Here is a 13,550-nt window from a genome sequence, read left to right as displayed (position 1 = left end):
ATACAAACCCCATACAGAGAACACCTATGTACTCCTACACCTCCACCCCAAACACCCAATTTTATTATCTTATCTACCATTTTAACAATTTTCACATATTTACCTTCCCTTTCTCCCCGTCCCTTCTTCTCCCCTCACCTTCCCTCCTCTCCTCTCCTGTCCTCCCCTCCCCTCCTCTCACCTCTCATCACCTCATTTCTCTTCTTTCCTTTCTGAATGAGACCAGGTTGTGCACATAATAATCCTTGAACATATAATATTTTCATGTACATTTCCTTCTAAAAAGGATGTTTACTTATGTAATCACCTTAAGTTATGAAGTTTATAAAATTTAACATTAATGTAAAGTTTATATTCTAAATTCCAGATTTTTTTCTTGTGTTCAGTAATATCTTTTTGAGCCTTTTGTCTATCATTCTTAAATCCCATCTAGTATACGTATTACCTTTATTTGTTATTATCTCTAGTTTATATTTATTCTTTTAAATTGTGGAAACATATATACAGCATAAATCTTCCTGTCCCATTCTCTTCCATGCACCACTCAGTGGGATTTATCATGTCACCATGTTGCAGTACCCTTACCACCAAACATTACCAGAACTTTCCTTTTATACCAAACTAAACCCTAAATTAATTTGCATTAATTCCCCATTGCCACTGCCCCCCACCCCTGGTAACTTGGACTTTACTTACTGTCTCTGTGAGTTTGCATATTCTCTGCCATTTTCTTTGTGGCTACCATGGAGCTAAAGTTTAATATCCCAAATCTATAAAAATCTTGCTTGCTTTGATACCAAATTGCCTTCAATAGTATACACAAGAACTACTTTATGTAGTTCTCCCAAATTGCATTTTTATGCATTATAACTCCAAAGCCATTGATTTATCACTACATTTTATGCATTTGCCTTTTAGATCCTATAGAAGTTAAAGTGGAGTTACAAATAAAAAATACAATAGTACTGGTATTTATATTTACCCATGTCATTATCTTTACCAGTCGTCTTTATTTCTTCATATGGCCTTTGCCAATTGTCTGGAATACTTTCCTTTCAATCAGCAGAACTCCCTTTAGCATTTCTTATAGGGCCAGTCTAATTATGACAAATTCCTTCAGCTTTTGTTTATCTGGGAATGTCTTAATCCATTCTTCAGTTTAGAAAGGCACTTTTGCCAGAGACAGAATTCTTGACTTGCAATTTTTTGCTTTCAACACTTTAAATATGTCCTCCCAATGCCTTCTTGCTTCCATGGTTTCCAATGAGAAATTGGCACTTAATCTTATTGAGGCTGTCTTCTATACGATATGTTGCTTCTCTCTTGTGGCTTTCAAAATTCTCTTTTTATCTTTGGGAATCAACAGTTTGATTAAAGTATGCTGTGGCACAGGTCTATTTGTGAGTATCCTGTTTGGAGTTTGTTGAGCATCTTGGATCTATATATTCATGTCTTTTGTTAAAGTTGCTAAGTTTTCAGCCATTATTTCTTTGAGCATTCTCTCTGCACCTTTCTCTCTTCTTCTTGTTCTGGGTCTCCCACAGTGTGTGTATTGGTATGCTTGATGGTGTTCCATAAGTATCTCAGACTCTGTCACTTTCATTCTTTCCTCTTTCTGCTTCTCAGATTGTATGATTTCAATGATCCTATCTTCCAGTTCTCTGATTCTTTCTCCTGCCAGTTCCAATCTGCTGTTGAACCCCTCTAGAAAAATTTTGATTTCTGACACTGAGGCTTTCAGTTCTGTTTGGTTCCTTTTCATAATTTCCACCTCTATATTATATTCTCTCTGGGTTTATGTATCATTTTCCTGATGTCCTTTAGTTCTTTGTCCATGTTTTCCTTTAAATCATTGAACATACTTATGACCAGTTTTTAAAAGTCTTTGTCTGGTATGCCCCAGGTCTGGTCCTCCTCATTGATGATTTATAATGCTTTAATCGCATCCTTTGCCTAGACCATTACCTCTACTTTCTCTGTATGTTTTATAACATTTTGTTGAAATCTGGACATTTTGATATTTTAACTTGTTAGCAAAGGAATTTAGACATTGAGACATTTGTTCCTTAAGCTTGTGTCCATGTAGTGTTTTAACATAATTCCTTGAATGCCAGGAGCTAATAAATAAAAATTTAAAAAAAGGAAGAAGGGAAAAAAAATACCTTTCCCAGTCTTTGTTGGCTGATCTTTCTGAGTTTATTCATATGATGAGATTACAGAATAGCTCAAGGCCAAAGCAAAAGTGGCTCCTTGATTCTTTCTGTGCATACATTCTATTTGGGGCTTGGGTATGTGCATGTGACCCTAGAAATTCCCATTGACATTGTTCCAAATGTCCCCTTTTCCCCAGAAAACAATCATAAATTTGCGCACTGCACTATATGTCCTGCACACATCAATTCCTTGCCTCAGGCAGCAAGAGTTGACTGCTTTCTCACAGCATTCTTTAGGAGATGTCAGTGAGCAGGGCGAGTTCTGGGATGGTGAGTCTCTGAGGTCAGTCAGATCGGGCAGAACACACATGCTCCAAGAATGTGCACAAAGGTGACTCTGCTCCCTCTTGAACCAGGACCAGGGATCTGCTCACCATGAATGAAGGCGGGCTCTGTGTGGAGCAGGTGAGGAAATGGGGGAGGGACCAGCCAGGACACCACAAAATTCTACCACTTTTTTTTGGGAGGGGGGTGCACTTGATCCGGGAATCGAACCCGGGTCTGCCACATGAAAGGCGAGCATTCTACCACTGAACCACCTATGCACCCTCTACCACGTTTAAATAGCCTTTTTCTTGCTTTGGTGCATGCTATTTCTACGGCAGTCATTTAACTGCTTTCTGGAGCTTTGCAAAGGATGTGTCTGGTAGTTCTTGCTGGTTGTTGAAAGTTTCTGTGGGAGTGGATGGAGCCTTGAAGCATCTCACTCTGCCATCTTGATTGGGATGCATCTGCTAGTAGGTTGTAGTTTACTTTCTGAATAATATCCTTTGTTGCACAGAACTTTTAAACTTTGATGAGGCCCACTTTATTATTATTTTTTTGCTTGTGATTTGGGCATAAAATCTAAAAAACCATTGCCTACTATAAGATTCTGAAGATATTTTCCTGTTTTCTTATAAGAGAAATAATATTGGTTATTATATTTATGACATTGATCTATTTTGAATTAATTTTTGTATATGATTAGAGGTAGGGGTGCACTATGATTCTTTGCATGTGGATTTCCAGTTGTCCCAACATCATTTGTTGAAGAAACTATTCTTTCCCCATTGAATAGTATTGGCACACTTGTCAACAATCAGTTGGCTATAGATGTGTGGATTTATCTCTGGACTCTCACTTCTATTCCATTGGTCTATGTGTTGATCTGTAAACCATTGTTTTGATTACTATAGCCTTATTGTAAGTTTTGAAATAAGCAAATGTGAGCTCCCCAACTTTGTTCTTCTCTTCAACATTGTTTTGGTTATTTGGGACCCCTCGCAATTCCATCTGATTTTGAGGATCTTTTTTTTTTTTCATTTCTTGAAAAAATGCTGCTGGAATTTTAATAGAGATTGTGTTGATTTTGTAGTTAACTTTAGGCAATATTCATTTTTAAAACATTAAGTTTTCCAAATGAGTATGATTGCTGAATCATTATATTGATATTTCTTTTAGATTCCAGTATCTTAGAGCAGGTAGAAGTAAAAACCTAAAATTGTGGATCCGTAAACCATACCAAACTCTGAAATCTGTTCTACAACTAAATTGTTGTGACAGGTTTTGAAATTTATCATTTTTTAAGAAAATATATTATTTTTCACAAAAAAGAAAAAAAGTTGATTGTGGTGCACAACTATATGATGATATCATGAACCATTGATTGTACACTTTGGATGATTACATGGTATGTGAATATATGATACATATCAATAAAAAAAGGCATGAGTTAAAAATTAAATTTTCCAATTCATGAACACAGAATGTCTTTCCACTTTTTTAGGTCTCCTTAATTTCTTTCAACAATGTTTTGTAATTTTCAGTGTACTAGTCTTTCTCCTCCTGGGTTAAATTTATTCCTAGTCATTTTATTATTTTAGATGCTATTGTAAATGGTGCTGTTTTCTTGATTTCATTTTCAGATAGTCCATTACTGGTGTATAGGAACCCCACCTGATTTTTGCATGTTCATCCTGTATCCTGCAACTTTACTGAATTTATTAGTTCTAGTAGCTTTCTTTTGGCTTTTTGGGGTTTTCTATGTATAGGATCATGTCATCTTCCTTTCTAATTCGATGGCTTTTATTTCTTTCTCTTTGCCTGATTGCTTTGGCAGTAACTTCCAGTACAATGTTGAATAATTGTGGTGACAGCAGGCATCCTTTTCTTGTTCCTGATCTTGTTCCTGATCTTTTAGGCTCCAGTATCTTAGAGCAGATAGCTCTAGCAGGTAGCTCAAAGCTTTCAGTCTTTCACCACTGAGTATTATATTTGCTCTGGGTTTTTCATAAATGTTCTTTATCATGTTTGAGAAAGTTCCCTCCTATTACTAGTTTTCTGAAATTTTTTTATCATGAAAGGATGTTTGATTTTGTCAGATGTCTTTTCTGCATTAAGAGGATCATGGATTTTTTCCTTCATTCTATTAATGTGGTGTGCTTGTTTGAAATTGTTATGTACCCCAGAAAAACCATGTGTGATGATTAGGTTCTGGTGTCAACATGGCCAAGTGAAGATGCCCAGTTGTGCGGTCAGGCAAGCACTGGTCTGACCATTACTTCAAGAATATTTCATGATTGGTGATAAAACAGAAGGCTGGTGTATTAAATCATCAGTCAGTTGATTGCATCTGTGACTGATTACATCTGCAACCAGAGAGGGCCTGTCTCACCCCAAGGAGATAATCCAATTGATTGAAGACTTTTAAGGAAGAAGAGAAACTTTTTCACTGCTTCTTCAGTCAGTGAGCCTCTCCTGTGGAGTTCGTCCAGACCCTTCATCAGAGCTGCCATCTTCACAGTCTGCCCTATGGATTTTGGACTGTTCCATTCCCATGGTTGCATGTGACACCCTTATATATCTCATTATTACTGATTATCTCCTGCTGGTTCAGTGTTGGTTCAGTTTGGTAGAATTGGGAGCCTTGTCAAAGATCAGTTTACCACAGATTTGGTGGTCTATTTCTGTGCTCTTGATTCTATTCCATTGGTAAATACTTCTGTCTTTTTGCCAGTACCATGCTGTTTTGACCACTGTGCCTTTATAATAAGTTTTAAAATCAGGGAGTGTTAATCCTCCTATTTCATTCTTCATTTTTAGGATGCTTTTAGCTATCTGGGGTCTCTTACCCTTCCAGATGAATTTGGTAACCAGCTTTTCCAAGTCTTCAAAGTAAGTTGTTGGAATTTTGATTGGTACTGCATTGAATCTGTAGATCAATTTGGGTAGAACTGATGTCTAGCTATATTTAACCTTCCTGTCCATGAGGATGGGATGTCTTTCCACCTATTTAGATCTTCTTTGATTTCTTTTAACACTGTTATGTAGTTCTTCTATCAGCTTTGAAAGTGGTGTATTGAAACTTTCAACTATTATTATAGAATTGTTGATTTCTCCCTTCAATTTCATCAATTTTCACCTCATATATTCTGGGGCTCTGTTGTAAATGCATGTAGGTTTATAATCATTATATCTTCCTGCTGCATTGAATTTTCTCTCAATATATAATATCCTTCTTGCTCTGGTTATCTATTTTTGGGTGTGTGTGTGTGTGTGTGTGCATGGGCCGGGAATCATACCCAGCCTAGAGTCAAACCTAGGTTTCCTGCATGGTAGGCAAGCATTCTACCATTGAACCACCCATGCACCCACTGGTTATATTTTTTTACTTAAATTCTGTTTTGTATGGCAATAATATAGCCACTCCAGTTCTGTTTCAATTACACTTTGCATGGAATATCTTTTTCCACCCTTTTGCTTTCATACTCTTTGTGTCTTTGTACCTAAAGTAAATTTCTTGTTGACAGCATACCAATTTCTATCTTTTAATAGAGGAATTTAATCCATTGACATTTAAGGTAGTAATTGAGAAGGAAGTGTTTATTTATGCCATTTAGCTACTTGTTTTATGTATGCCTTATATATTTTTTGTTCCTCAATTATTCCATTATTGTCTTGTATTTTTTTAATAGTGTACCATTTTGATCCCTGTCTTCTTTCCTTTTTCTATATTTATCATTTCTTTTTGTTGTTACCTTTGTAATTACAATAAACATCTTAAACTAATAACAACCTAGTTTGACTAGTGGTTTACAAACTCTCTACTCCTATATATCTCTGTCTCTCACTCTTTATAATGTTATTGGCTCAGATTATACTTTGTATGTCCATTAACATAGATTTAAAATATTATTTTACACATTTGCTTATTAAGCTATTTAGGGGGTGGAGAATCAGTTAGAAATCCAAGGCACAAGTAAGTAGTTTTTTACATTTACCTCTGTAGCTACCTTCACCAATATTCTTTCTCTTAAGGCTTTGAGTTACTGTTCAGTGTCCTTTTATTTCAGCCTGAAGGAAAAAACTGAAAGCTTTTCCCCTAAGATCAGGAACAAGACAAGGATGTCCACTGTCACCATTGTTATTCAACATTGTTTTGGAAGTTCTAGCCAGAACAATTAGACAAGAAAAAGAAATACAAGGCATCCGAATTGGAAAGGAAGAAGTAAAACTCTCACTGTTTGCAGATGATATGATACTATATGTCCAAAATCCTGAAAAACCCACAGCAAAACTACTAGAGCTAATAAGTTAGTACAGCAAAGTGACAGGTTACAAATCAACACTCAAAAATCTGTAGTGTTTCTATACACTAGTAATGAGCAATCTGAGGGGGAAATCAAGAAAAAAAATTCAATTTACAATTGCAACCAAAAGAATAAAATATTTGGGAATAAATTTAACTAAGAATAAAAAGACCTATACAGACAGCTACCAATGCCTTGTGGACTCTGTCATCGACCCCAGAGGGAGCGAGCAATACGACAGCGGTGGCAATCCAGCATGAGAACCTCTCCTTGGTGGTGCACGGAGTTGAAGACGGGCACCTGGAGAACTTCCCCATTCCTGAACCAGGCCCAAATGAAGTGCTACTGAAGATGCATTCAGTTGGAATCTGTGGCTTAGATGTCCACTACTGGCAGCATGGTCGAATTGGGGATTTTGTTGTGAAAAAGCCCATGGTGCTGGGGCATGAAGCTTCAGGAACATTTGTAAAAGTAGGATCACTGGTAAAGCACCTAAAACCAGGTGACCTTGTTGCCACTGAGCCTGGTGCCCCCAGAGAAACTGATGAATTCTGCAAGATTGGCTGATACAATCTGTCCCCATCTATCTTCTGTGCCACACCCCCCAATGATGGGAACCTCTGTCGGTTCTACAAGCACAATGCAGACTTCTGCTACAAGCTTCCTGACAACATCACCTTTGAGAAAGGGGCCCTGATTGAGACTCTTTCTGTGGGGATCCATGCCTGCCGGGGAGCTGGAGTCTCTCTAAGGAACAAGGTCTTTTTGTGTGCGGAGTTGGGCCAATTAGACTGGTTACTTTGCTCACAGCCAAGGCAATGGGAGCTGCTCAACTGGTGGTGACTGATCTGTCTGCCTCTCTATTGTCCAAAGCCAAGGAAGTAGGGGCTGATCTCATCTTTCAGGTCTCCAAGGAGCGCCCTCAAGAAATTGCCAGTAAAGTAGAAGATCTGCTAGGATGCAAGCGGGAAATCACCATTGAGTACACAGGGGCAGAGGCTGCCATCCAGGAGGGCATCTATGACACCCATTCTGGTGAGACCCTGGTGCTAGTGGGGCTGGGCCCGGAGATGACCACTGTGCCCCTCATGTACGCGGCGATCTGGGAAATGGATATCAAAGGCATGTTTCGATACTACAACATGTGGCCAATGGCGATTTCAATGCTTGCATCCAAGTCTGTGAATTTTAAGCCCTTACTCATGCACAGGTTTCCTTTGGAGAGAGCTCTAGAGGCCTTTGAAACATCCAGAAGGGGACTGGGGTTGAAGGTTATGCTCAAGTGTGACCCCCAACGACCAGAATCCCTGATATTAATTGCGTTCTACCCTTATCCCCACCCACTCAGCATCTCGGGAGCTGAATGGCTGGGCAGGGGTGGGCTTTGATGCTGAAGGTTCTTTTGAATGGTGACAGTAATTGAAATAATTTATTATAAATAGAGAGCCTTATGCAGAAAAGTAGTGTGCCTTAAAAATACTAGTCGGGATAGTTTGGGGGAAACTCGTAGCCACAATGACCTGTTCATGATGAACAAAGTTCAGCAAGTAGAGCTGAGTTTGACAGGCAGGTGCTGAGACTCCCCTTCTTTCCTGAGTGCCTTAGTTAAACAAGGAGGGCAGTTGGTTCCTGCTTCAACCATGAATGTGGCCAGGGGCAGCGTGGGGCTAAATTATGAGGAGAAAACTTCATCAAGACTTAATTGGCTCAGAAGCTGATTTTCATGAATATCTGCAACTCAGAGTCTGTCAAGAGTTTTCGTTTAGAGCACAGTGTTTCTGGAAATAAGCACTATTTGATTTGATGACAAAAGGAAAACAAGAGCCTGGCCTTCTTAGGTCTAGAATAATTAAAAAACAAATCAAACAAATAAAACCAAAACCCTATGTCAGATCTGACCAGCTGGCATTCCCCAAATGTGGAAACAGGGGCCTTGTCATCACTGCCTGAAGATTGCCTGCTCTTCAGCTTAATTTGTAAGGTGAAGAACCACTTTCCCCCACTCCACGTTCCCCAGCCCAGTACTGACTCCCGCAGCCACTGTAGGCTCTCTTGTCGCTGGGTAACCAGGAGTGTCCTACCTGAGAATACTCGTGGTGAGACCTTAAATCATCTCAGGGTAAGCCAGCAATGTTTGGTCAGTCTTCCCTAGTCCACAGGATTAACACCTCCTTCTAGGCTGTCTTGAACTTGCTGATGATTATTAGATAACCCCATTTAATTCTGGCAATTAATTATAAACAAAATCTTTCTGTTCTCATTAGCAGTGAAGGTTCTTGGTATTTTTTTATCCGTTTGACTGAAATTTCTGGACCTGAGACCAATGGTAGGATAAACATTATTTTAATCATGGGAATGTCAATGTAAGATTGTCCAGAGGTCGCTGCCGCTGGCGCCCTCCCGCCACGCTTGTCGCCCGGGCGACTAGGAAATTCGGACGGGCGCTTTCCCAGGCTGCGGCGGCCAGCAACCCTCCCCGCGTTCGGACCCCAGGCCGGCTCGAACTCTTCCAAGCCGCTGCGGCTAGCGAACCTCCCGGACGGCGAGAGTTTGCCAAAGTTAAAGGTCCCACAGCACCTTTTACTGGTGGGACCCGCAGACAAACGTGTGCCACGAGCGCCACCTACTGGGCAGGATAAGAAAAACAGAACCCAGAGATTTCACAGAAAAATCTTCCAAACTTTTGGATCCAATACCCAGGGAAATCTGTCTAAATGCGCAGACGCCAACAGAAGATAACGGATCACGTTGAAATAATTGAAAATATGGCCCAGTCAAAGGAACAAACCAATAGTTCAAATGAGATACAGGAGCTGAGACAACTAATGCTGAATATACGAACAGAAATGGAAAACCTCTTCAAAAACGAAATCGATAAATTGAGGGAGGACATGAAGAAGACATGGGCTGAACATAAAGAAGAAATAGAAAAACTGAAAACACAAATCACAGAACTTATGGAAGTGAAGGACAAAGTAGAAAAGATAGAAAAAACAATGGATACCTACAATGACAGATTCAAAGAGACAGAAGATAGAATGAGTGATTTGGAGGATGGAACATCTGAATTCCAAAAACAAACAGAAACTATCGGGAAAAGAATGGAAAAATTTGAACAGGGTCTCAGGGAACTCAAGGACAATATGAACCGCACAAATATACGTGTTGTGGGTGTCCCAGAAGGAGAAGAGAAGGGAAAAGGAGGAGAAAAACTAATGGAAGAAATTTTCACTGAAAATTTCCCAACTCTTATGAAAGACCTAAAATTACAGATCCAAGAAGTGCAGCGCACCCCAAAGAGATTAGACCCAAATAGGCGTTCTCCAAGACACTTACTAGTTAGAATCTCAGAGGTCAAAGAGAAAGAGAGGATCTTGAAAGCAGCAAGAGAAAAACAATCCATCACATACAAGGGAAACCCAATAAGACTATGTGTAGATTTCTCAGCAGAAACCATGGAGGCTAGAAGACAGTGGGATGATATATTTAAATTACTAAAAGAGAAAAACTGCCAACCAAGACTCCTATATCCAGCAAAATTGTCCTTCAAAAATGAGGGAGAAATTAAAACATTCTCAGACAAAAAGTCACTGAGAGAATTTGTGACCAAGAGACCAGCTCTGCAAGAAATACTAAAGGGAGCACGAGAGTCAGAACCGAAAAGACAGAAGAGAGAGGTATGGAGAAGAGTGTAGAAAGAAGGAAAGTCAGATATGATATATATAATACAAAAAGCAAAATGGTAGAGGAAAATATTATCCAAACAATAATAACACGAAATGTTAATGGACTGAATTCCCCAATCAAAAGACATAGACTGGCAGAATGGATTAAAAAACAGGATCCTTCTATATGCTGTCTACAGGAAACACATCTTAGACCCAAAGATAAACATAGGTTGAAAGTGAAAGGTTGGGAAAAGATATTTCATGCAAATAACAACCAGAAAATAGCAGGAGTGGCTATACAAATATCCAACAAGTTAGACTTCAAATGTAAAACAGTTAAAAGAGACAAAGAAGGACACTATATACTAATAAAAGGAACAATTAAACAAGAAGACATAACAATCATAAATATTTATGCACCGAACCAGAATGCCCCAAAATATGTGAGGAATACACTGCAAACACTGAAAAAGGAAATAGACACAAATACCATAATAGTTGGAGACTTCAATTCACCACTCTCATCAATGGACAGAACATCTAGACAGAGGATCAATAAAGAAATAGAGAATCTGAATATTACTATAAATGAGCTAGACTTAACAGACATTTATAGGACATTACATCCCACAACAGCAGGATACACCTTTTTCTCAAGTGCTCATGGATCATTCTCAAAGATAGACCATATGCTAGGTCACAAAGCAAGTCTTAACAAATTTAAAAAGATTGAAATCATACACAACACTTTCTCGGATCATGAAGGAATGAAGTTGGAAATCAATAATAGGCGGAATGCCAGAAAATTCACAAATACGTGGAGGCTCAACAACACACTCTTAAACAACGAGTGGGTCAAAGAAGAAATTGCAAGAGAAATTAGTAAATACCTCAAGGCGAATGAAAATGAAAACACAACATATCAAAACTTATGGGACGCAGCAAAGGCAGTGCTAAGAGGGAAATTTATTGCCCTAAATGCCTATATCAGAAAAGAGGAAAAGGCAAAAATGCAGGAATTAACTGTCCACTTGGAAGAACTGGAGAAAGAACAGCAAACTAACCCCAAAGCAAGCAAAAGGAAAGAAATAACAAAGATTAGAGCAGAAATAAATGAAATTGAAAACATGAAAACAATAGAGAAAATCAATAAGACCAGAAGTTCTATGAGAAAATCAATAAGATTGATGGGCCCTTAGCAAGATAGACAAAAAGAAGAAGAGAGAGGATGCAAATAAATAAGATCAGAAATGGAAGAGGAGACATAACTACTGACCTCACAGAAATAAAGGAGGTAATAACAGGATACTATGAACAACTTTATGCTAATAAATACAACAATTTAGATGAAATGGACGGGTTCCTGGAAAGACATGAACAACCAACTTTGACTCAAGAAGACATAGATGACCTCAACAAACCAATCACAAGTAAAGAAATTGAATTAGTCATTCAAAAGCTTCCTAAAAAGAAAAGTCCAGGACCAGACGGCTTCACATGTGAATTCTATCAAACGTTCCAGAAAGAATTAGTACCAATTCTCCTCAAACTCTTCAAAAAAATCGAAGTGGAGGGAAAACTACCTAATTCATTCTATGAAGCCAACATCACCCTCATACCAAAACCAGGCAAAGATATTACAAAAAAAGAAAACTACAGACCAATCTCTCTAATGAATATAGATGCAAAAAGCCTCAATAAAATTCTAGCAAATCGTATCCAACAACACATTAAAAGAATTATACATCATGACCAAGTAGGAATCGTCCCAGGTATGCAAGGATGGGTCAACATAAGAAAATCAATTAATGTAATACACCATATCAACAAATCAAAGCAGAAAAATCACACGATCATCTCAATTGATGCAGAGAAGGCATTTGACAAGATTCAACATCCTTTCCTGTTGAAAACACTTCAAAAGATAGGAATACAAGGGAACTTCCTTAAAATGATAGAGGGAATATATGAAAAACCCACAGCTAATATCATCCTCAATGGGGAAAAATTGAAAACTTTGCCCCTAAGATCAGGAACAAGACAAGGATGTCCACTATCACCACTATTATTCAACATTGTGTTGGAGGTTCTAGCCAGAGCAATTAGACAAGAAAAAGAAATACAAGGCATCAAAATTGGAAAGGAAGAAGTAAAACTATCACTGTTTGCAGACGATATGATACTATACGTCAAAAACCCGGAAAAATCCACAACAAAACTACTAGAGCTAATAAATGAGTACAGCAAAGTAGCAGGTTACAAGATCAACATTCAAAAATCTGTAGCATTTCTATACACTAGTAATGAACAAGCTGAGGGGGAAATCAAGAAACGAATCCCATTTACAATTGCAACTAAAAGAATAAAATACCTAGGAATAAATTTAACTAAAGAGACAAAAAACCTATATAAAGAAAACTACAAAAAACTGTTAAAAGAAATCACAGAAGACCTAAATAGATGGAAGGGCATACCGTGTTCATGGATTGGAAGACTAAATATAGTTAAGATATCAATCGTACCTAAATTGATTTACAGATTCAATGCAATACCAATCAAAACCCCAACAACTTATTTTTCAGAAATAGAAAAACCAATAAGCAAATTTATCTGGAAGGGCAGGGTGCCCCGAATTGCTAAAAACATCTTGAGGAAAAAAAACGAAGCTGGAGGTCTCGCGATGCCGGACTTTAAGGCATATTATGAAGCCACAGTGGTCAAAAAAGCATGGTATTGGCATAAAGATAGATATATCGACCAATGGAATCGAATAGAGTGCTCAGATATAGACCCTCTCATCTATGGACATTTGATCTTTGATAAGGCAGTCAAGCCAACTCACCTGGGACAGAGCAGTCTCTTCAATAAATGGTGCCTAGAGACCTGGATATCCATATGCAAAAGAATGAAAGAAGACCCATCTCTCACACCCTATACAAAAGTTAACTCAAAATGGATCAAAGATCTAAACATTAGGTCTAAGACCATAAAACAGTTAGAGGAAAATGTAGGGAGATATCTTATGGATCTTACAACTGGAGGCGGTTTTATGGACCTTAAACCTAAAGCAAGAACACTGAAGAAGGAAATAAATAAAT

General features: G+C 38.3%; 1 pseudogene; it reads left to right on the top strand.

Moving 5' to 3' along the window:
- Window positions 1–2,588: 2,588 nt before the first annotated feature.
- LOC143685645 (sorbitol dehydrogenase pseudogene) lies at window positions 2,589–8,172 on the top strand (annotated as a pseudogene).
- The last annotated feature ends 5,378 nt before the right edge of the window (window positions 8,173–13,550 follow it).

The sequence above is a fragment of the Tamandua tetradactyla genome, chromosome 6, assembly GCF_023851605.1.
Source record: "Tamandua tetradactyla isolate mTamTet1 chromosome 6, mTamTet1.pri, whole genome shotgun sequence".
Taxonomy (NCBI): domain Eukaryota; kingdom Metazoa; phylum Chordata; class Mammalia; order Pilosa; family Myrmecophagidae; genus Tamandua; species Tamandua tetradactyla.
The sequence above is the reverse complement of the archived record's forward strand: the minus strand, read 5'-3'. Positions and strand labels throughout refer to the sequence as shown.